Source organism: Poecile atricapillus, chromosome 4, assembly GCF_030490865.1.
Source record: "Poecile atricapillus isolate bPoeAtr1 chromosome 4, bPoeAtr1.hap1, whole genome shotgun sequence".
In the NCBI taxonomy this organism is placed as follows: Eukaryota; Metazoa; Chordata; class Aves; order Passeriformes; family Paridae; genus Poecile; species Poecile atricapillus.
In genome coordinates, this window is record NC_081252.1 from 5879422 (window position 1) to 5904432 (window position 25011).

General features: G+C 48.3%; 1 pseudogene; it reads right to left on the reverse strand.

Moving 5' to 3' along the window:
* Positions 1-4108: 4108 nt before the first annotated feature.
* On the reverse strand, positions 4109-24324 carry LOC131578924 (bifunctional heparan sulfate N-deacetylase/N-sulfotransferase 3-like; annotated as a pseudogene).
* Between the last annotated feature and the right edge of the window lie 687 nt (positions 24325-25011).

Sequence of the window (25011 nt, forward strand, 5' to 3'; positions counted from 1 at the left end):
GCGCCCCCCATTCCCGCTCGGCCTTTCCCAGCTGCACCTCCCTCTCGTGCTTCCCTACAGACGCCGAGCCCGCTTCTGTTCCTCTTTCCCCTTCTCCCTCCGCTCTGTGCCCCCGCTGAGCTCCGCTCCTGCTCCCTTCTGCCTCCCTCCCTCCCTGTGCGCTGTCTCTCGGCCCTGTCCCTCTGTGTCCCCGTGTCCCCTTCTCCCCTTGGTCTCTGTTTGCCCTTTGCAGAGAAGCCGCGAGGTTCGGGGCGCCGGATAATAAAGCCCCGAGGGCCGGAGCCGGCGCCCCCGGCGGGAATCCCCACACGGGGCCGGAGCCCGCGGTGCGGGTCCCCCCACGCACAACACCGCCCCACACTGCCGGGTGTCCCCACATCACACTGGGGGCTGAGGGGGGCCGGGGCTGGGAGGGGGGCTCAGGGTGGGCCCCTCCTCCGGAGGGGTCCTGGGGTGGGGTAGCGAGGGTTGGGGGGCCGGGGGGGTTTGGGAAGGGCTCCCTCGTTAGGAGGGGGTCCCGGGTGGGGGGTGCGGGGGGGTTTAGGGTGGGCCCCCTCCTCTGGAGGGGGTCCTGGGGGGGAGGGTTTGGGAAGGGCCCCCTCGTTAGGAGGGGGACCCGGGTGGGGGGTGGGTCAGGGAGGGCCCCCAACGGAGGAGGGGTCCCGGGGAGGGGCGGGGGGCGGGGCCCCCTCCGGAGGGGGGGGTCCGGGGTGGGAGGGGCTGGGGGGGGGGTTCCGCCCCCCTAAGCCCCTCCCACCTTGGCCCCTCCCCTCCGGGCGGGGCCCGGCCCGGCCCCTCCCCAGGACCCCTCCTCCGGACAGGGGCCCTGGGGGGGAGGGGGGCGGGGTGGGTGGGGGGGAATAGGAGGGGGAGTGCGGTCGTTTGACACAAATGTGCGATTACGGTTCAGAGTGACGTGACCCCGCAGGCTGCCCCCCCACCCACCCCGCCCCCCTCCCCCCCAGGGCCCCTGTCCGGAGGAGGGGTCCTGGGGAGGGGCCGGGCCGGGCCCCGCCCGGAGGGGAGGGGCCAAGGTGGGAGGGGCTTAGGGGGGCGGAGCCCCCCCAGCCCCTCCCACCCCGGACCTCCCCCCTCCGGAGGGGGCCCCGCCCCCCGCCCCTCCCCGGGACCCCTCCTCCGGAGGGGGCCCTCCCTGACCCACCCCCCACCCGGGTCCCCCTCCTAACGAGGGGGCCCTTCCCAAACCCTCCCCCCCAGGACCCCCTCCAGAGGAGGGGGCCCACCCTAAACCCCCCCTCTCCCCACCCGGGACCCCCTCCTAACGAGGGGGCCCTTCCCAAACCCCCCCGGCCCCCCAACCCTCGCTAACCCACCCCAGACCCCTCCGGAGGAGGGGCCCACCCTGAGCCCCCCTCCCAGCCCCGGCCCCCCTCAGCCCCCAGTGTGATGTGGGGACACCCGGCAGTGTGGGGCGGTGTTGTGCGTGGGGGGACCCGCACCGCGGGCTCCGGCCCCGTGTGGGGATTCCCGCCGGGGGCACCGGCTCCGGCCCTCGGGGCTTTATTATCCGGCGCCCCGAACCTCGCGGCTTCTCTGCAAAGGGCAAACAGAGACCAAGGGGAGAAGGGGACACGGGGACACAGAGGGACAGGGCCGAGAGACAGCGCACAGGGAGGGAGGGAGGCAGAAGGGAGCAGGAGCGGAGCTCAGCGGGGGCACAGAGCGGAGGGAGAAGGGGAAAGAGGAACAGAAGCGGGCTCGGCGTTTGTAGGGAAGCACGAGAGGGAGGTGCAGCTGGGAAAGGCCGAGCGGGAATGGGGGGCGCTCGGGCTGGGTGCCCGGGGGAAGGAGAGGGGAGGAAGGAGGGCCGGGGGCGGTCGGGGTGCGCAGGATGGGGCAGGGAGAGGAGGGAAGGGGAGCTCAGGAGGGGAGAAGGAGCGGGGGGAGAAGGAGCGGGGGGAGGAGGAGGGATACACTGGAGGGTCGGGCTGTGCAGGGAGGAGGGACAGGACCCAGGTGCAGGGGAGGAAGAGAAGAGCAACGGGGGAGAGGAAAGGGGGGTTTGCGGAGAGGAGGCAGGAGACGGAGGTGAGCGGGAGAAAGGAAGGGAGGAAAGAAGTGGAAGAGAGAAGCAGGGGCGGGAAGCCGAGGCTCCCGCGCCTCACCTGGTCCCCGCCGGGGAGCCCAGCCCGGCCCGTGCCGGCACCTCCGAGCGCTGGGGAGCAAATGGCGCCGGGAGCGACTTCCGGGCCTTAAATCCCCTCGGCCCCGCCCCGCGCAGCCGCCCTGGGGCCCCGCGCACCTGCCCGGCCCCGCCCCGCGCACCTGAGCCCGGCCCCGCCCGCCCCAAACCCCGAGCACCTGCCCGGCCCCGCCCCGGCCCTTGGCCCGCCCCTGTCCCATCCCGACCCGCCCCGGTCCCGCCCCTGTCCCATCCCGTGCCTGTCCCTATCCCTCCCCTGTCCCGTCCCGTCCCTGTCCCGCCCCCATCTCATCCCTGTCCCATCCCGCCCCTGTCCCGCCCCGCGGGTGCCGCTGTCCCGGGGGTCTCGCTCGGGATCCCCGCTCGGCGCTGTGCGGGCCCCGGCCCGGCCCGGGCGCTCTCGGCGGGGCCGCTCCGAGCCCGGGGCGCTGCGGCGGGGCCGGGCCGGGAGCCGGAGGTTCGCGCCCGGCTCCCGCTCCGGCCGCTCGGGGCCCCGGGCACGGTCCCGCTCCGGCCGCGGGGAGCCGGGGCTCTGCCGGTGCCGGGGCAGCCCCCGGGGCCCCGAGCGGAGCCCGACGCGCCGGGCCGGGCTCTGCCCCTGGCCCCGAACGCGGCGTTCGGGCTCCGCTCTCAGCCCCAAACGCGGCTCCGCCGCCGGCCCCAGAGGCAGCTCCGAGTCGCCGGCTCCGAGCTCTCCGTGGGGCCGGGCCAAAGGCGGCCCTTAGAGCTGAGCGGCTGCGACTGACGCTGCCCGAACGAGCCCGCTCTGAACACCAAAGCACCGCAGCTGGCGTTTACTTCAAGCCCCCCGAACACGAGGCTCTGTGAAGCCAAATCCCCAGAACGCGGGACTTGGTCTCTGCCTCGAGCCCCTGAAATGCAGAACTTGCTCTCTGTGAGCCCAGATCTCTCGGAGGGAGCGGGGTTTCACATCCCCAAATCTCAGCTCGGTTCATCGCTGGCTGCACTTGGCCACCGCAGCCTGGCTTTGAGAGTCAATCGGCGGCACTTGGTCTCTGAAGCCTGGACTCGCTTGCTCGGACCGAAACCCCGAAACCAGGGCTCAGTCACTGTGCCTGAACCCCAAATCCAGCCCGGACACGAGCCCGGTTTCAGAGTCCAAAACGCAGGATTCGGTCTCTGGTTTTAAGCTCTGAGCCTGAATTTTGAGCCCCTCAAACGCGGCACTCGCCGCCCTTTGTGAAGCCCAAAACTGATGGGGTGAGTCGGGTTCTGAGCTCCCAAAACACAGCCAAGGGTCTCTGTGAGGCACAGCTGCAGGACTGGGGCTCAGCTCCGAGCCCCCAAAGGCAGCGCCGGCTGACTCTGGGAGCCGCAGCATCCCTGAAGCCCGGCCGGCAGCTCCGCACCAGCAGCAGCATCGGGAGGGGAATCAGAGCCATTTCCCCGGCTCCTAAGGCAAAGCAGATGAAGCAGGAGGGTCTGAAAATCAATCCAAACTTGCTTTTGCATCGGTTTCAGCTGGCACTTCTCATTTCTTCTAATTTCAACTTGGTTATGATCATCAGCAGTGCCTTAGGAACGGCTTCTCTCTGCACTGCGCGGCTCCGGGGCTGTCCTTAGGCACAGGCAAACCCGTACTGCTGCTTCCCGGGGAATCCAGGCTTGGCACATCCCAATAAAACACCATCGTCAAAGCCAGGAATGCCACACCAACTTTATTTGATAAAACACGATGAGAGAGAGCCCCGAGCCGCAGAGCTGGGAGCAAACAAATCCCGTGGAGCCGTCAGCTCCCGGCTTCTCTAACAGCCAGGAGTGGCCCCAGCTGTGCAGCTGCCCCAGGTGCTTCTGCTCAGGAGAAGAGAAAAAAAAGAAAGAAAAGAGAAAAATTGACAAAAAAGAAATATTTTTAAAAGGGGAAAGAAAGGGGGAAAAACAGTAAAAAGGAAAAGAGAAAAAGTAAAATAAAGAGCCTAAAATAATAAAGTAGGGGTGCAGAAGAAGCGAAATGCAGATTGAACCCTTCCATGCACACAACAGGCAGCTGGGCAGGGGGTAAAGCTGATGAAGCAGCAAAAGTGACCCTCAAAGCACTCTCCAAATAACTAAAAGCCAAAGCAACAAACCAAAAACCCCAAGCAAATGCCCAGGCAATCCCTGCTGGATGCAGGAGCCAGTCTGAGCTGCTGGAACCCGAGCAAGACAGAAATCCTGCAGGGGCCCCTCCTGTGGCACTCGGCCCAGGTGGGAAAGCCCTGGCCAGCCCCCCGTGCCTTGGGCGAGCTCCTGGTGACCTTTGGGAGCAGAGAGTGGGGCAGGGGCTGGGAATGAGCTGCTGCCATGGAACAGCTCCCGGTGTTCCGGGAGAAACCGCTCCTCTCTTGGCTCCCAGCTCTCCTTGCCTTCCATGGGCAGCGTCTGCACCTGCTCTGCACCTGGGGGGAAAAGGTGTGCAGGGAGCTGGGCACACCTCGGGCACGGCCTTCAGCCCAGGCCTTGGCTTTCCATCTCCCCCCATCCACTCCTCAAAGCCAAGGAGGTGCCTAAATAATTAGCAATTCTAACAGAGCTGACACATAATCCCCGGGAAGGGGCAGCCCCCAGTCTGGGACCTGCTCTGCTTCTTTTCTGGCTGTTTCCCAAGGAAAATGCTGCTCTTTCTCATAGTGCCACAGATGCCCATTTGGAGGTGATGGAAATCAGAGGCAACTCAGGGAAACAGGAAAGGCTTAAGGAACTTCTTCAGCTGCACCAGCAGCGATGGAGAAAACCCACAGCTCCTTCTTGTGTTTAGGGACCGCCCAGAGCAGCAGGAGAAGCTTGGTTTGTGTTCTGTACGGGGACAATTGTGTTGGAATCCCTTTGTGCTCGTCTTCAAGTGAATGTGTCCCATGGTGGTGCCAATATTTAATGGAGGTAGTAGCTCCTGTTCTTTTTCCCCTATTAAATGCTGTCCTTACCTCAATCTGAAGTGCCGGTGCACACTGGAGGATGGAAGGATGCACACTCCAAGGATGAAAGCAGGACTCCTGAGGCAGATGGATGGCCCTGGTGCTGCAGGTCTGGGTGCACAGCACCCATGGCACTTGCTGAAAAAGATCCAGCTTTCCATTTGTCAAGCACTTTGTAAATGTTCTGCAGAGATCTGTGGCTGTGGCTCCTCAAATATCTGGTTAATAACTACTGCGTTTTGGGGGTTTTTAAACTGTGTTTAACAGAGTTAACAACACACCTACCCACCTGTCCTCCTGCTTCTTGTTCTCCTTTTCAATGATTTGAAGCAGGTGATTTTTCTATCTCAGTATCACGGTGACATCAGGATCTGCTCTGGCTGTTCTATTTCATGTGTCAGGAGTGACCTTCCACCTCCATTCAGTTCCTTGGGATCTGCTTTCTCAGCAGGGCCATTTATGATCGCTTGTCTTGGATTTTATCTATTGCCTTTCATTGTCTATCTCAGACATTTTCATGCTTGCACTGAATCAAAAGTGACAAGAAGTGATGGAATGTGTTGCTGGAAACACTTTTGGCAATGCCTGATTGCAGAAATGTTACTTGATGAGCCACAGGCCATCCTGGGGGGCACTTTGGGGTGAGGAGGGGACGGTGCCCAAGGTTTGTCATCTTTGGCTCTTCTTCTCAGCAAACGGTACGAGCCCAAATGTTTTGCATAAACCAAGTACTCAGTGAGACTCAGGGGAGACCTGGTCCTGTCCCCTGGAGCTGACAGGAGGCTGTAGCCAGGGGCGGATTTGTCTCTGCCCAAACAACAAGATTTTATGATCCCAGGCTTAAGGAAGCCTTGTCACTGCTCTCTGTTGCTCTTCAGCGGGACCACACAAGGCCAAACCAAACCTCAGTCCAAGGGAAAAGGACTAAGGAAGTGCAGAATCACCTTTTCTGCTTCAGGACAGCATCTGCAATAAACGGAATCAAGAAGGGTTTTAATAATTTTGGGAGCTGTTGGCTGGAGGGTGTGTGAGAGCTCTGGTTTCTGTGTTAATTTAGTTGTCTTCAGAGTTATAGAAAGACTGAAGCAATGACTGCTTCAAGATTGCTGCGTCTGCCTCATTTCTGGAAAAGGCTGTTAAGGTTGTGGGGCTTTTTTGAAATCTTAATTTTGTTTATGACAAACAGTGCAGCAGAAAACATCTTTCTCCTACAGGTTTATCAGATTTTTAAGCAACTGAATCTGATACTTCATCTTTGCCCTTTCCATGAATAGGAGGCAAACCAGAGAATTTGTTTCTTTAGGATTCTTTGGGAACACCCTAACACATGAGTGCAAGAAGCAGAGAGAAATCCAAAAGCAAGTCTGGGGCTCAGCTAATTTTTCAAGGATCAAGGACAAATGCACAAGTGTCATTTGTTTCCTGCTCTTCTATCATAAACTTCCTTTTATAATTTTTGTGTCCTGTGCCAGCAAAACTGAGTACATCCAGAAAACAAATGCAATGCAGCGGAAGGGAAACTCCAAAGGTTGTGAAGTTACCCAGAATGTGGGATACTGGTGCTCCAGTTACACAGAACTAACAGGAACAGCAATTTACCTGACTCTTCTTTGTGCAACATCAGCTTTCCTGTAGGGAGGCAAAAGGGGCTGGAAAGGCAAGTGTCTCAAATGTAAAGCTGGGAATAGTCCCTGGCAATCACCATTAAGGTCAGTTCTTTTATTTTTGCCAGGAGAGATGTGCAATAGTCAATGGTTGTTACTAAGAAATGTCTCTTCTTATTTAAAGCCAGAATATTCTCACTTGGCCACTGGAAGTTTCCACCCAGCAGGGAAATGCAATTAAATCCAAGTGGAAGCAGTGTCCAGCCCCCATGCAGGAAATGTATGTGCAAGCTTTAGGACTGCACGAGGGAAGGAGAGGGTATTTGCATCTCAGGTGGAAGAGATCCTCAGGTGGATCTTTCATTGCTGCTGTCACCCCAGCAAAGAGAGCTGCTCTGAGCAGGTTTAGTGCTGACAATAGCTCAGAACAGCCCCCTGCACGTATTACATTAACATGTCCTCCCTTCAGGGCAATCTGGCCCTTTGCCAACCTCCCAATGGCCATGAAAATAAACTGCAATGCAAATGATGCTGAAAAAAAAAAATCAAAGGGTGAGAGTAAAACTCCTGTCTGTGGAATTCTTGATTTGTGCTTGTGGCCATCTGGCCTTGCTGTCCCTGGGGACAGTGACCTTCCTCTCCTCCCTCTGTCCGTGTTTCATTCCCTTACCTCTTTGGTTGCCACACTGGCATTTAAATGATGCCTTCTGGCTTTTAACTCCTTTCTCTTTTCTTTTTCCTCTATTTCTCTTGGTGTGGAAGTGTGCTGGAACAGAAATTTCCATCACAGCAGCACATCTGCAAATAGAAACATCACAGAGTCTCACTCAGTGTGGGCAAGCACTTTCAGCTCCAAGGAGCTGTGGAGAGCAAGCGCTTGGTCCCTTAAGGAAACGTGGAGTGATCGGTCCCTGAGACAAGAAAATCCAGACAAATGCTATGGTCAGCCCTAAGCAGGAAGATTGAAAGCCAATGACCTCGAACCTGCCATCATTATGTTCATCATTTTAATGTAATTATGGTGTGATAACGCAAAGTTGGAGTTTAGAGAGTTTAGACATTCTGCTGAGGCTGGTGACGTTACTCAGAGGGTTTTGTATCGGTCTGATGTGTCTTAGCAGGATCAAGAACTAAAAGGAAAATTTTACAGAAGCATTTGAAGACAGATTGCCCCAAAAACTGCTGCTTCTTCCCGGGGGACAAAAGATGGAACGTTTTCCTGTTGAATTCCTCTCAGAAAGCACAGCCCTACTAGCTCAGCTATGGCAAGGGTGGATATGATACACCATGGAAAGAGACAAAACCAGAAAGGTAAAAAGGTCTATCTCCCCTCCTCCCCTGAACACACTCTAAGGAAAACATTTCAAGCAATGGAATAGAGTAGAATTGGTTCCTGCCTCTGGAGTTCAGTTCTCCATTTCATCCAAGTGCTAACTGGGATGACTGGTGGTGCTGTGCAATCCTCACTAGAGGAGACTCCCCCGTACAAAGCCACCACACATCATGTGGCAGCAGCCCCACAACATCTGCAAAAGGCAGGTCCAGCACAGAGCTGATCTGGAACAGGAATCACCTCTGAGCACAGGAGACAGGAGCTGCTTTATCAGCCATGCTGCCTCTGTGGATAAATTCATGGCCTTTTTCATTTGATTGAATTGCAGAGTGCTGTGCAGGTCTCATTTCTGAAGGGTGATGGTGCAGACAGTGGTTTAAATGGTACAGTGTGTTCATCAATATGTGGTACTGCATTTACATCCCTGGAGTAAAAGAATTGGCACATATAGAATATGTTACAGGAGGGCAGCTATACAATGAAGTCATACAAATATGTAAAAGTTACACTGTTCACAAAAAAAAAAAAAAAATTAAAAAAGGAAGAGCTGCCATTATTGTCAATAAATACAGAACAGGAGAATATGCACCTCATCTGTCAACATCTAAAGGTCAGAGCATTTCCATCCTGGAAGTGCTTCCAAGATGGATCCTCTGAGGATTTACAGAAGCATGCTGAAGCAAAATACAAGCTGTATTTGGGGTGAGAGGACAAAAGAAGGAACTAAGAAAATTATTCAAGTTGAGCCTCACCTAGTACCAGTTCTAGATCTCAGACAGATCTGGTGAAGCCCCAGTTGTGCTGCAATCCTCTTTCTGCACGGCCTGACGTGGTGCTTTGTGGCTGGCTGGGAACTGCTCCTTCAGGGCTTTGATTAAAACACTGTGCAAGGCAGCAGAGACTCATCTCCAGACTCCTGAGTTATTCCTGTTCTGCTGGAAGCTGACATTCCACTGACAACCAGCTCATACCTGCTTTATACTCACAGCTTTTCAGTTTCTCATCTTAGGGACAAAGACCAGAGCAATGCTTCCTTTTGTTTTTTTCCCCTAGTTTATGTTCTTTGTTGATTGGTGAAAACATCTCTCAGGATAGTTGATAACTTTTGGCTTTGTATTGCAGGCACAGTTTTTCTCCTGCTATCAGCTCCTCCAAAGCCTGAAAGATTAACCTTTTTTTTTCCCCTCACTTGCTAACAATGTAGGTTGCCTTCCTGCTACTCACTTAGATGGCATTTCTGCCATGTTGGATAGAAAGGAATAAAAAGGGAAGAAAGCAGCAAGAGGCCCCCAAACTGCCACTGTTTCCTAGTTTAGGCACTTCACATTGCAAAGAAATCAATTCCTGTAACTCCCATCCTGGGAACACCTAAAATCTGAGGTTCATCTAAGCTCCACAGAATGAGACTTAGAGAGTGTCATTTTAATGCACTTTTAGGATTGAGACCTAGGCTGAAATGATATGAAACTAATTGTTTTGAAGTCCCCTGATGCATGAGCCTTGATTTTTCATCTGATATGAAAAGTTGTCATTCATCTTTACTTCTTTCTTTTGCCCTTTAGCCAATTAGATACTACAAACTTCAAATTCCAAAACTGCAGCTTTCTGCCTTAATTTAAGGTCAACAAAATGATGCTGCAGCCTCTGACTGTTTAGTAGGGGTTATTGCATGAAATGAACAACACAAGTGCACAGGCAGAGTGAGATAAAGGCAAATCAAAGCATTTCATCTGCAACTTTTCACCTTCTACAAATCATCTTGGAAAAATGCAAATCACCCCACACTGCAGTTCACTTGTCTCTCAGTTTCTGCCCCATTAAACAGCGTCGTGTCCCCTGAAGTCTCTTCCAGTTTCTCACACTTGGAAGTTCAATTGACTTTAACAGCAATTTTCCTTAAGGTCTATCAACACAGATGAATCGGCAGACCCCTAATGCATGGCTTAAAACTATCTTTTATACAATATTGCCCTCTGTGGGAGCCCCAAGATGTAACAGATCTACAACAGAAATACGGATGCTGATGCTCTTTGCTCCTATTCCATTTTTTTGGGCATAGGATCTACTTTCCTAAAACACTCCTCTTGAACAAAAAAGCTTTATGCCACCAGGAGAAATCAACTTACTATCCTCTCACCATTTAGTTTATTTCTTTCAAGCCTGCACTTGAAATTGTTTAACAGGTATCTCTGCTACTGCTATTTACATTTTAGGTGACCATTTCAGTTCACAGAAGCCCTGCTGCTCTGGGTGTGTCAGCATTTCAGGCACACTTAAAACCAGCAAATGAACAAAACTGAGACCCAAAGTGCCACATCACTGGGATGGGTAGGCAAACAGCATTTGGAAAATTATTTCTCAAGTGCCCCAAAGTCTTCTGAGAGCAAAGATGCCACTCCAAAATATCACGGCAGATATTTTGAAATGGAACCTGCTGAACATTAGGAAAGCAGGAAAGTAGGAATGAGCAAGATGAAGAGGTACAGTGGTTAAGTACCAAGTTCTTATTCACTTGGAGTGAATTATTCCATCCATGTTTTTCTTTCCTCATTTTAATTAAGTCACCTTTGTTTTCCTTCCATGAGAAAAAGATATTGTCAAAAAAAACCCCTCACTCAAAAGATGATTGGAGAGCAATCACCACTGGGCATTGTTCACCTGGAACTGCATTGCATATTCCAACCAAAAACCCAACCATTCCTTCTGCTACCATCCTGATATTTTAATGTTAGTGCTGAAAGCCTGTAAGCAATTCCTACCTCAAGAAAAGGGAATCAATAGTAGTTAGACATTAAAAGCATTGCTTTAGCTTATTAACTCTGTTCCAGCAGATGTTGTAGAGAGATTGCACATCTCTAAAGAAGCCCAGTGCAAAGTAAATATAACATCATGATCTTGTTTTCCCTTGTCAGACTACAGCATTTTCAAGTCTTTAGCCTCCCTTTTGCTGAACCCAGGTCTGTGTGGGTTATTTTTCATTTTATTTTGAAGCACAGCCTAGTCACATCAGTCTAAAAACAGACCTCAGGGCACACTTCCATTTCCCATTTCAGGATTTCCCACCCTACTGGAGCATTAGCACGAAGCCTCCTCCTATAGCACCGGATAAAGCGGAAAACAAATTATAAGAGGGCGACCTAAAAGTTTTTTAAAAAACTTGCTAGGAGGTGAAACAAAACACTGTACAACAGGATGAATTCATGACAGTCATTCTAGAACACCGGTTTGGTGGTGCTTTAGTATCCAATTTTTCACTTTGAGGGTTCTTTAAGGTTTAAATGATGGTATAGAAAAAGCTCTGCTTGTGCAAGCTAACCTAGAAAAAAAGTCATCCTCAGAATGCAATGGAAGCTTGATATCTAGATGGCAAGGACAGAAGAGCAAAAAGAGAAAGATAAATGTTCTTTGTAGTTCCTCCTTTGAAACTACCATTCCTGGTTTCACCTTTTATTCAGAAGTGGATTAGAGTATTAAAAGAGTCTCTGTAGACATGTTAAAGGGGACTCCCACTGGAGCTCTGGTCTAATTAAGCTGCTTTATGAATCATTCCAGTTTGACTAACTTGAGTTAGTCTTCTAAAAAAATATCACTTAATACATCAAACCGAGAGTTCAAGCCCCTTTGTTTTTAATAATCAAAGAAGAAACGCTTGGGTTTGAGATTTGTAAGCTATCACTGCACTTTATGGATGATCCTCTTGATGATAATTGCTTTGCCAGCAGCTGACCTGCATTGCTCTTTAGGAGAAGCCCCCTTTCCCCTGCCCATCTCAGCAGCCCTGCTACAGCTCAGACACGCAGCTGAGGTGACAGCAGAATGCTGGTGTTACCCAGAGACAACAGTCCCAGCCCATGGAAACCATCAGTCAGCATTTTGCTGCTGGCTCGGCTGGAGACCATCAGGAGCTGGGGAATGTTTCTGCTGGAGCTGATGCAGGGAACAGCAGAGCACTGCCCAGCCCTGGAAGGAGCCCCTTGCTGTAGAGCAGTGCTGCACAAAACCTGTTCCCCTTCTGATCACTCCCTCGGCCAGCCTGAACTCGGGCTGGGAGCAGATGCACAACGGGGTGACAACACTTCTGCCTGCAGCACTGGGGACCAGAGAAACCCTGGCATGGTCTCTGATGGAACACAACCCTTGTGAGTCACACAGCAAATGGTTCTCTATGTTCACACAAAAAAGGGAAAATGGGGGCACAACCCAAGTTCCTGGATTAGTGTCTGTGACAATCTGCAATGGAGGAGGGGCAGCAGCCAGCTTTTCTGGCTGAGGCAGTTGGATGAATGGGACTTGGACCTGCTTTTGGTCTTGCTTGTGCAAGGATTTACAAAACTAGACTGACTTGCTTATCAGCAGGGAGGTCACAAAAAGAGTCATGGTGGAAACAGACCAAAGGGGATGCAGCTCTTCCACAGTGTTACAGGTGCAAACAACAAATGACAAGAGGGCTGAGCAGAGCTGAAATCTGCTTACTGCTTCACTCTCTCCTATGACATTGAAGCAAGGCCTAGGAAAAACCTCTTCTCTCTCTAAGCTCCACTCCTACCCCTTTTGACTTCCCAGGAGCTGTCTGCTACTTCAGGCCAAAGCAAAACCTGGGAAGGATTCTGTCAGGAGAATCGTGGGACAGAGCCCAAGAAGCTTTATGGATACACAAAGCCATCCATCCATCTCTCTCACACATCACGAGCCCTTGTCTCGGTGTCACACGGGAAGTGGTGACAAAGATCAGGCTGTGGATTAAGCACCAACTCATTTCTTGCTTTGATGCTATCTCAAGAAGAGTACTTAGAACCCCACAGTTTATATTTTCAGAGTTGAGTAAGCACTTAAGACATAAAACAGTAATGTAATTAGAGATATGTGGAGCAGCTCTAATGCTAGATGTAAATGAATGGATGTTGGTTTAACAGATGTTTCCACATTAGTTTCTATCAGCACACTCTCTGAAACTAATACATCCAAAGCCATACAGGAACAAAGCCACACTAGGATATCAAAGGTATCTTACAGAGGAATAAAAGTGTAAGATAAAGGTCATTACAGAACTGGTATGCACTGATTTGCCTTTATCATCTGTACAAGTGTGTCCAGACATAAAGAGGGGAAAAGAGAAGCTGGAAAAGACACTGTATAGCTGGACCAAGTCAGCAGTCAGGGAATCTAGCTGGGTTTCTTAACTTTTTTTAATTTGACTGGAGGACTGAGCAGCATTTTTGCTGTTGATGTTGTTGCAAATCAGCACTTGATGCTGAAGCAGACCACTAGCAGCATGTTCTCCCCTGATATCTGGGAAATAAGAATAACCCACGACAAGGCAGGCACTGCCAGTAGAAGACATGAGTGCCCTAGCTGAGTTCTAATGCGTGAAACTCAGCTCCAAGTGTATCCATATTTCATCCCTACATTTCTGATTCTGGAAAACCTCTAACACATTTTGAGCCAGAGCCAAAAGATTCAGATGAAAAACTCTAACAACTTCTCGAGACATCAAGAAAACAAACTAGACTTTTCTTAATGAAATATATGAACACTCCAAGAACCCCAAACCACATTCTGGTATGCCTTTATGTTTCTCGCACTCGTGATGCCAGTCTAATTAAGTTCCACATATCTCAAATTGCTGCTGGAGAATTAAGACTAATCTATAACTCTTCTAAGTTGTCATAGTTCCTCTGAAATCAATGGATGTTTTGACAGCTTACACCATCTGAGGAACTGCTCTGTGTGTCGAGTAAGACACAGTGCTGTTTAATTACAGGGAGGTTCAGAAGCAGTCTCCACAGATCAAGAAAAAAACCAGTTCTTCCAGGAATGGTCATTTCTTGTTTCTATCCGACTCATTATGAACTTCAGTGTCAAAAGCCATCTTTCCTTCAGTGAAGACCATCACTGTGTCTCCAGCTGAAAGAAAAGGTTCTATCTCTTGCAGTAAATTTTGAAACACGCCCTTGGTGCTGCGAGGAGAAGTAAGGAGCCCCTATTCCAGTGTCATCAGAGCACTGAGATAACAGTGGGGAGACTGGGAGCAGCCAGACTACAGAAACTCCACACAGGAGCAGCAGGACATGGATCCAGATATTCCAGTGGAAGTTTTCAGACAGTCTGGAAGAGCAAACCAGGGGGATACTGTGTGTTTACACACAAACCTCTGAGAGGATTTACTTGCTCTGCCTCATATTTAGGAACATGATTTGCTGGTAGGCTTGGCAGTGCTGGATTAATAGTTGGACCCCATCATCTCAAAGGTCTATTCCAAACTACATGGTTATAGCATTCTATGTTTCTAACCACAGAACTGCAGGAATTGTGTTTTCCACATTTGGGGATGCAAAGATGAAAACTTTAAAAATGTTCACAGACATTGTAGCGATTGGTGTGTAAGCTCCAAGATTTGGACAGAGCACAGCAACACTTCCTTACACCAAACCAACAAAGCACAACAACAAACAACCACCTAAAAAACCCCCTCCAAAACCCAAAAAACCCAACCACCATCAAAGCCACAGTTCCAAATCCAGAAACAGATGTTTTTCAGAAAGTTTTGTTCTAAGTAATGCTATGTTTTATCTACAAGCTTTGCACTACCAAAATCAGTAGAATCAACTGTTGTGATTGCCTGCCTATACAGGGAGGAAATGGACCACATGAGGATTAACAGGTACAGAATAATGTACACCACCTAATGCAAAATCTGTGCCGCAGGTTAAGAGCCAGAAAAACATACATGTTTTTATTAGAAATGTGTGCCTAGTGGAAATGAGCTAATCTTGAGTACTGAAATGATACAAAGTCTACATTTAGAACCTCTTTTCACACTTGCAGCGCCCAATTCTCTGTCACAGTCACTGCAGCAGAACTCACTAAAACTCTTGTTTAATGAGATGTCATTTATCTGCAAATACACTTTACAATAACGTGTTTCCAACTACTGCAAACTGATTTTGTTTCATTCCTTCCTCATGTCATTGTGCCACCGAGAACTCCTTTGATATTAATAGTAATGAAGATGCATTGCATCTGACAGCCCTAACATGTTTAATACAATATTTTAACTCTAAGTAGATGAAGACTCAGAAGGGAACACTTTTTTCAGATTCCATTGTTTCAGAACACAGTTCTGTATAAATGAAATTATCCTACTTAAAAGTTATTTCCACTTTGATATTACTTCTATTTAATGGGACAGTTTTATTTTGGGAAGATTACTTTCTGACATACTGCAAATTATTTTCCCCAAACAATATGGTTTATCCTTCTCTATCTGCTGTAACCAAATTTGTCTCAATAGTCTCCTGCTTCTGGTATATAACTCTGGCAATTCAACATCCCAACTTCTTTTCAAATGACAATCCTAAGGTGTCACTTGCAAAGACAAACAATACAAAACGTGCTGTCTCCGACTGCTACTGCACAACTCAGTGATGGATTTATTCAGGCTTTATTTCAGCCACTTTGTTACCAGAAAGTTCTGCTCCTGCAGAACAACACAAGTTCTGCCAGTGATGCTGGCCAGACTTGACTTTTTTCCTGCCATCTGAGTTTGCATTCAGGAGACTCTCCAAGGATGCTCACTCACCTAACTCAAACACTGCCATCCTCTTCTCCATGGCAAAACCATTTAGGAAGCTTCACCTTTATTTCTGCTCTCTCCCATGGGATTTGTTTGCCTAAGGAAAACACCTACTTAACAAGGAGGTAAATCTCATTTTGAAGTGCATGGACAGAGAATGTTTTGGAAAAGAGCAAATGCAATTTTAAAGCAAATTAAAAGTTTAACCGCAGGGTCAAACCTTTCATTTAAGAGAGCAAAGAATGCAGAGCTGCTGTGGCTTGACAAGTGTATTAACACTGAAGAAACCCAAAAACTTGGTTAAAAATGAAACAAAAATGACCCACTGCATGCAGTGCTGTCCTTGTCTTTCCTTCTTGCAGTTCCTCATCCCATTAACAAACTTCTAAGAAAACATTCTCCCTTCTCTTTAGTGCAAACAGGGCAACAATCAGGATGTTAGAGATTTGCAGCTTCTAGACCAAGTTGAGAAAGGTGATCTCCTATTTCCTGCTTTGGGACAACACTCCTCACAAAAAGCACACAAGAAACACAGGAAGAAATAATGTGAAGATGTTAGTGCTACTGACCAACCACTGTCACCTCACTTGAACAGCACAACAGAGTGGAAAAGGACCTTCAGGAATGTACAGCTCTAAACATTCAAATGGAAATTGTCCAGTCATTTACTGACAGCTTTTAAGAGCAATATTAGCACAAACCCTCCCTGCAAGCAAGTGCCATAAAACAGAGATGAGAGAGGTGAAATGCTGCAAACAACTCCTGACATCCAAACCTATCTCAAACAGCCAATAACCCAGTCCACTCTTCACATTTGTTGCTGCCATTTACTGCTGCTCACCACATTCACCTCCTGCTTGTAAGACCCACAACAAGTGCAATAAATATGAACAGCTCCTGAGTGGAGCCCTCCAGTTCCAACCATGAACCACTATTCACTTTCAGATGAAAATACCGCTTTGCTGCATTGACCATCAGTTTGTGCACATACTTTACCTGTACATCGTTGGTGTTCATCCTTGTTCCATCCTTGCCAACGAAGATATCATCTATGTCAACCAGAATGTACCTATCCAAGGATAGGGTGAGTTTCTTTCCAGACAGGAAAGAGATGGCATCTATGAAAATCAGCTCGTGCAGCCAAAAATTCAAGTTATTGCCGAAAAGGACTCGTTGAATCCCATCGTGGAGCCCCAAGTCATGTATTACTGTGGCATAGAGAGCACCTAGAGCAGCAGGTGGAGAAAGGTTTTCTGGTGTCTTTACTTTTGCAAATATCACTGGTTGATAAGTTGTGTGATTAACCTGGAAAACGGCCCAGGCATTTCCAAGCAAGGGCCCTTCCTCAAGCTTAGAAGGTTTAGTCACATGGAGCAGTGGGGAATGAGGGTTAATGCAACAGTCCTGAACACCCAGATTGCTGTGGACACGGAAAGGAAAACCCTTCAACTCAAAGCTCTGCAAGCTGTTCTCAGTGCCTTTGTGAAATCCAATCACACCTACACCGTACTCCAGGCAGTACTTATCTAGAAGGCCTCTGTTCCAAGAGTCCATATTCACCTACTTCAGAATATTTTCATACACTATGAGAGCGTATTTGCCTCTGCTTTTGTCTATAAGCACTGGGAGGTCACCTTTCCCAGATGCAATCTCAAGGTGAGACTGAAACCTGCTGGATTCCAGAATGGTTCTTATATCTTGGCCTAAGCTTGAGTGCTGGCTTTCCACAAACACCAGCACTACCAGGTCTGTCCTCAGGGGATCGATGGGCTTCGTGCTCTTCATCTCCATCAGCTTGTATGGCAACGGTTGAGGATCACCACATTCCACTTCTGAAGAGGTTTCAGGAAGCTCATTCTCCTCTTTGTAGCCATTATACAAGTAGTAGGCAGAAATAACTATGCTCACCATACAAAAAGTGGCCAGCAAAATTACTCTTCTTTGGAAATGTCTGTGAAGTTTCAGGATAAAACTCATGGTGTTTACTTGCCTTAGATAGCTCTCAACAGCAGCATGAAAAACAAACACAGATTCTCAACAACTTGTTCCAGTCCTCTGAAATATTTCTGTCACCATTGCAGCACACACATCTGTCTTCCACAGAGCTTTACCCAAGGTATGGTCTAGAAGAAAAGAAAATCAGAGATTTAATTGAGGCAGCACCTTGTGAAGTATCACCTGCTTAAACTAATGGGGAGTAAAGAAACCACTGCCAGCCAGAGAGTTGGAGACCAACAGCTCCAAACCTTGCAATAATGTATTTTTTTCCCTGCTCCCACTACTTGCCACGTGCATTTGAAGGTCTCTGAATCTCACAGGTTCCTCAGCTCAGAGGATCAAATAAAGTAGGAAGAGGTACTGAAAAGCAAGGCATAAAAGCAAAGTATTTACTGTGCTTTAGAAATTATTTTCACCTAAAGATAAAAGTTAATTCCCAAGTAGACAGCTGCTAACAACCAAAATACTGAAGAAAATTTATCAACTTCTTCCTTCTACTCCTAAAAAGCTGGGGGAACATGATTAAACAAATTTTATCTTTTATTAGTTTTCCCAAGAACTAAGAACGTACACAACTGTTGTACAAACATACACTGATGCACTCTAGATTACATCTACTGTAGGAATGTTTTCAAAGCAAAACCTCCTTCCTGCAACAGCAGAGGAAAACAAAGCATTTCTCTGGACTGTGGAGTCTTGCAGACTGTTAGAAGCACTTGCCAATTCTTTGCATTAAAAACAAAATACAATAATCAAGTTCTTAAATTGGAGAAGAGAAAGTCATAACTCAAAAGTTAAACCTAACAGGCAGATCACCTAAGGATATACTTATGCTTTATCTTGTATTTAAGGAAAGAATAATTTTTCAAGCCAGCAGTACAACTGCTGTCAAAACTCCCTAGTAAAACAACTGGATGGTGTGACAAGCATAAAATAATGATCGTAAGTCATAAACAAAGCTTCAAAGCAGATCTTGGAAAATATTAGGTGTGTGAAGATCTAGAACATGGCCACTGTAACTTCAGCGTAGTTTGCACCCAGGTCCATTTGGAAATGGGATTAGGATAAGGTGTGGCATTAACATGGTCATTTCCCAACTGAGAGCTTAATCCTTCCAGTCCTGGTTGGTTTCTTTTTTTATTCCTACATTGTAAGCAAATTGGTCTTTCGCTACAGATTTTCAAAAAAGCTAAAATATGATGTACTTAACAGTACCTATGTCATGTCCACAAATTTAATGAAACCCTGAAGACAGATCTTCCTGGTGCCAAGATGAGCATCAAGTAAAACTAAACGAGAAAGATCAGATGAGGGAGGGGAAAAGAAACTCCAAGGCATTCTATTCATCAAAACCGCAAAATTCAGCATCAAGAGCGAGCGTACGTGAGCCGTCTCATTCATAGTTAAGAGTCAGAGCAAGATTCCTGCTGTCTGCATAGATTTTACTCTCCTCACTGTCTACTCAGATACCTCTTTATCAATCCCTTCTCTTCTGGGAAGACTTGAACCCAGCCTTGAACCTGACCTGCAGCTGCACAAAGTCCTGCTCAAAGCTTTTGGGCAGGAAACCTGCCCTTCACCCACGCTCACTAATCAGTGCTGGACTAAAATAACACAACCCCAGCTTCTCGGTTTCTGTCTGAAAAAAAACCTGAGGAATGCAGAAAGACCAAACAACAACATGGAAGTACCTTTAGAAGAAATTAACATTCTTAAGCATTGAAATGTCTGATCCTTGCCACACCAGCTTCAAGAATTTCAGTCTGGATGGCATAACAGAGACATTTAATATGGGAACAAGTCAGGTGACAAAGAGAAGTTCCACCCTGAATGAGTTAACACCAGACAGAGGCTTCCAGACAGATGATTTTTCATTACACACACCAAGGGTTCTCTTCATCTTGGGTTTCCAGCTCAGCTGCCTGAATGCCAAGAAACACATCATTTTAGTGCCTAAAATTATCACTGACTGCATTCTGCAGGAAAGCTCTACATACACCTACTTGTCTTTGACAACCACAGACCTGGCTGGTCCAGATACAGAAAAAGTGAGAATTGACACTGACCTAAGCTCAGAGCAAGGAAGGGCCGATGAGACAGAGCTGCTTGAACTGGGTATTACACAAGGGTTGCAACCCAAGAAACACTTGCAGCAAGGACACGGTTCCTAAAGCCATTCCATAGAGAGGAAAATCTGGAGCCAGCCCAGAAACCCGTGTCTGCTTCAAGAAAAGCCCAGTCATTGTATCCTCAGCTCCTAATTGCAGGCACCCCCGTGGGGCTACAGCGGGCAGCTGCAAGGAGGAGTGGCTGGAACTGCCAAGACAGATGTGAGGTTCCTCTGTGAGGAATGAGGAACTCTCTGAGGCAGCAGGACACAGCCAGACTTGGCACAGTCCCTGCTGAAGACAGTCAGGAAGCAGGACGGAACAGAGCAAGGCACAAGTTTTAAATGCACGCTCTCTTGTATCAGCTTGAGGCTCACGTAATTTTCACTTGCTGGTTTGTACGGCAGGAGTTCAAAAGAACGCAGGAAGAAGAAAACAAACAATTCAAAGAGAACATGCATTTTACAGTATCAACAGTCTCAAGGCCTTGACAAGATACAGTTCCTTTCCTTTAGGGACAGCAGCATTTTCCCCTGAGCAACAGATCTTGCTGGATACTCTAGTGCTGTATTACAGCTAAAATAACTCACAGTGCACCCCTGACAGCGCCATCCTTGGGATGCTCCTCACATGACACACCATGGGACCTATGGAGATTGGGACAGCGACCTTTATCACATCTCTAGACGTGGCTTCAGGGAAGATGGTCCTTGCTCACTATCATTTCCTACAGTAAAACCAGACAAAAGGTCTAATTCTCAATGTACCTACAGTGAGTGTGTGAGAAGCAGCATTTCAGAAGAGGACAGTACCTGAAGAGTCTCACTTTCATTACAAAAGAACACAATACTTTACCAAAGGAAGGAGAAGTCATGATAGCTTCGACATCAATAAAAAATATCCAAGAATAAGAAAAAGGCTTAAAGGAAAAAAACAGAAAGAGTCTAGAAAGTCTTCACAAGAGTTCAAGCTTGTTAGTATTGTTCTAGTGAAAAAAAAACATGAAAAAACCCCCATAGATAGCATAAGCAGTCTCAGCTCTTTTTGATTTCTACAGTCATGGAATTCAGTGACAGAGGAATGTGGTCCCACCTGTACCTCAAAGCACTTGAGAACAGGTGTCAGATATTATATGAATCCAAAGTTCCACAAAGCTGATGTCACAATAAATTTTACCTATAGAATAATCCGTATGGTATTTTTCCATGGTTTGAAGCAATAAAATTTGCATGTTTTTTTTTTATCTAGAACTTCATTGCTTTAAAAGAACCTGCATTTGTTCTCCTACAACCTGCATTTGATGTCCTATTTTGCATTTTCATGCCACCATGTTAAAATTCAGACCAGAACCCTTTACCTCTGCTGCTCAAAGTAGCAGGTGCCAAAATGCTCATTTTAAGGTGAAAATTAGCATCTTTGAATATTCAGAATTTGGTTTTTAACTTACAGTCTCACTATGGAGAAGATCTTGCTAAGAGAAAGCTGAGTCACGGAAGCAAGTGTTGCATTTTGTTATGAACACAGACAGCAAGGCTCAGTGCTCCTGTCATCCACTGCAGAAGCCCAGAACTAGTTCACATGAAAATCTTGCTGGTAGGATAAAGAAATATCACCTTCTTAAGCAGAAGATTTAGCACTCTGAACAGCACTGCTGGGCAGTCACAATTACAGGCATCTGCAGGCAACCAGCACAAAATAGCTGCATCTGAATAGAGATCTTCAGTTTGGATTGGCTTGGGGGGTTTATCATGGCTCTGCTTGTTCTGTTTCAGGTTTTTAAATTCACTAACAAAGTGCCACTGATGACAGAACAAATACTGTGAGGAACCCCAAAGACATGAAGCACACCTCGAGTTCCTACCACTTGCAGCTTTCTTTCGTTTGTTGTTTCATTGGTAAGAATAAATGACCAAATTCTTGACTTCTGTAAATCACGTCACCCTGATAATTTAATGGAAACTCTTCCAGAGAATGCAGCCTACTAAATTCTTCACAGCAGTTCTCAATCCAGTAAAAAAAGACGCTCAAGTAAGAAACTAGGTACCTGCACAGGCACAAAGAACTGCACAGAATTTAAAACTAAAAAGTCTATTAAAGTTGAGTCATGACTATCAACACAATTTTCAAAATGACAAGAAACTTTTCTGCACTGTGGTAATACCAAGACCAAAGCAATGGGCTCAACTGAAATATCCATAAATAAGTGAGGAATTGTTCTCAAATCAAATTTGTCAAAGCCCAGTAGGAAAACTCTGGTGTAGTCTTACCTCAGGCCCATGCTAGGGCAACTGCTTACTGTGACCCTTGAGTAGAAACAATACAGCTGGGTCAAATTTATAAGTAAAAACATCCTGTTAAAGGGTAACAAAAACCCTTTTCATCAAGAACTACTAAAACAGAGCCAGTTCTGAGTTGAGTATCCATCAATATTATTCAGGTAGATCACATTTTCTGGGGACATATTTTAAATAATTCTCTTCTAATAATCCCCATCATTCCCATCCTGTTCTTTACCTGCCTGGACAGTGCCACAGTGCTGGTGACATGCTGGTGATTTATTACACAAAGGATGAGTTTTAAATGAAGAGCAGAAAAAAAGGAGGCATATTGTTTAGTGTATTACTACAGACATTTAAATCTCACATGATTAGAATGCTGCTTAACTGCTTTGAACATAAAGGTCTGCTCTGGCCAGTCACTAAGAAATACAAGTTCCTCAAAGGAAGCATTCTGAAGTCATTTTAGCGTTACTAGAATGGAAATCTTTGGATATAGAGATGATATGGTAGGAAGCAGCAAAGTGCAACTGAACACAACCAAACCTGGGGTGAACAGCAGGGCTCAGATTGTTAAATCAGTTACAAAAACACCAAACTAGCGTCCAAACCCTGAGCATGCCTACTTACAGCATTATTTTACTGACTGAAGTATTCAAGAGCTCAAAGGAGTAAATCCAGGCTGAGAATGAGACCTTACAACTGCATATTAAAAAGATATTTTCAGCTTGTAAAAATGGTGATATGAGACATGAAAAGGGAAGTCTTTGAGACCCTTTAATATCACATAACAAACTCTGGAATGTGTGAATATTGAAGGGCTTATATTCTCTCATAGCTGTGAAGGAAATAAAAAAAAAAAAGGCAATGGTTTAGGCAGCACAGCAATTCTGGTGGATAGAAATTCTTTTCATTCTTTTTCAAGTCCTTGAGGTAAGCAGTTCTCAGTTTCTACTGTAACATCCTTAGCTCCATGCTGCATTGCCTAATGCAGCACTAGAGACACCTTTGAAAAGTCTCTAGTGATAGAGATCCAGGATAGAGATCCATACATGACAGTTTGTCAAGAAAAAATATTTATAACCATTAAACGTACAATGTTTAAAAATAGTTTAAAAGAAGGCTCTGAAGACTTCAACAGAACACAGAAGTTTGGTTTAGTCTTCACATCACTCTTCACCTTCACACAATACTTTCTACAGGAAGAGCTTTAAGCTCCTGACATCACACAATTTTTCTGAGATAAACCCTGTAATTCTTCAGCAATTGCAGAAACTTCACTATCTAAACAGTAAATGATTTGCTCAAGGTCTCTGAGATAAATGTCCAGCACACTGTCTGGTCCATGCCCATACCATTACTTCCCTTTTCTCCTACAGCTGCCAAGAATAAAGAGTTAATAAGGCAGAGTTCAGCACCGTTCCTTCAGAGAGAACTGCCTGGGATGCTGAGAGCGAGAGAAACCCCGTTTCTTTCACTTACCATTTTCTTAGGAAGAGAAAACGCCACCACACCAAACCCTGAAGCAATTATCCAGCACAGCACACCACGCAGTGAATTGAATAATAGAAAAGTTTTCTGCCATTTCCCGAGGGTTGCACATGACAGCTGAAACGAGCAGCAACACACATCCATTTCTGATGGGATCTGGGGAATCCAAGCAGCTATAACCACCTGAAGTTATGAAGAATTACCGCACTAGGCTGACAAATTTTGCTCCCCAGCAGAGCCATAACCAATTCTCACAAACACCAGAGGGCAACAGCGTCGCGCAGAACGCCGCGAGGAGAGCGAAAGGGAAAAGCCCGGCCACTGAAGGGCTGCTGCGGGCACCGCGCCGGGCAGATGCCGAGTGCGCCGGGAAACAAGAAAAACCAACCCAAAGCCCAAGAAACACCAGCGAACAGCCCCGCAAACGCTGCCTCCGCAGCGGGAGCCTCAGCGCCGGGCAGCCGCCCCGTCCCGCCGCGCTCCCGGCCCGGGCGGTGCCCGCAGCGGAGCGGGAGCCTGCGGCCGGCTCGGGCACAACTTTGCCGGGATCAGGGGGCCGGCGAGCGCCGACTTGTGCGGCTCGGCCGCGCCGGGCCCGCGGGCACCGCCCGCCCCGCTGCTCACCTCCAGCCGCGCTCCGCCGACATGTCCCCCCGCGCTGCCTCAGAGCCCGCTGCCGGCCGTGCCCTCAGCACAGGCTCCTCCGGGAGAGGCGCCGGCACCCGGCGGGCGCGGAGTCGCCCCGGGCGCGGAGGTGCGGCGGGGCTGCCGCCGGGGCTGCAGCACCGCCCGCCAGCCTCGCCGCGCCCTCCCGGAGGAGGAGCCGCGCTCGCCGGCCAGGGGCGGGCGGGGGCTCCGCCGCGCCTCCTCCCGCATCGCCCGCCCTCCTCCGAGGCTCGGCCGGGCCGGGGGCGGCCCCGGGCCCGGGCCCTCAGGCTGCTGCCGCCCTCAGGCTGCTCCCGCCCTCAGCGAGCCGCGGGCCCGCCCCTCACGGCACCTGCCGCGCCCCCCTCCCACACGAGGGCCGCCGCGCCCTCCCTTGTGGGATTCTTAATCCCTGTCTTAAATAAAGTAGGATTTAGGATTTTTCTTCCCCGCTCCTCCGAAACCAATTTAGGAAGCCCGTGCTGCAGGCGCGCTGAGGGGAAGTTGAAGTCGCACCCTCCCGCCCAATCCCCCGCTCTCGGAGCAGCTTTAGGCCGATTTCTGAGCCGGTCTAAAGGCAAGGGTGGAAATTCCGTGAGGTCAATTCCATTTTGTCAAGACAATGTAGGGTTAAAATCTTGAGAGAATGCCAGTTAATGTGTTTGCAGCCTCGCTGCTTTTCTTGATTGAATTTCCTAACCCTATGTTAAACACAGTTAGTCCCACTGCATTTTTCACTGATACCCTGCATCCCTCGCTCTGGAGATGGAGCTGCTCCATTACTGCAGGTGAGGGAGTTACGGTTCCCTGTCTGAACTGCAGTAGCTTCCACAAATGGGAAATAAAATTAATAAATTTTACAAGTGCCCTCTTGATCGAGCTAATTTACCTACAATTGCCCAGT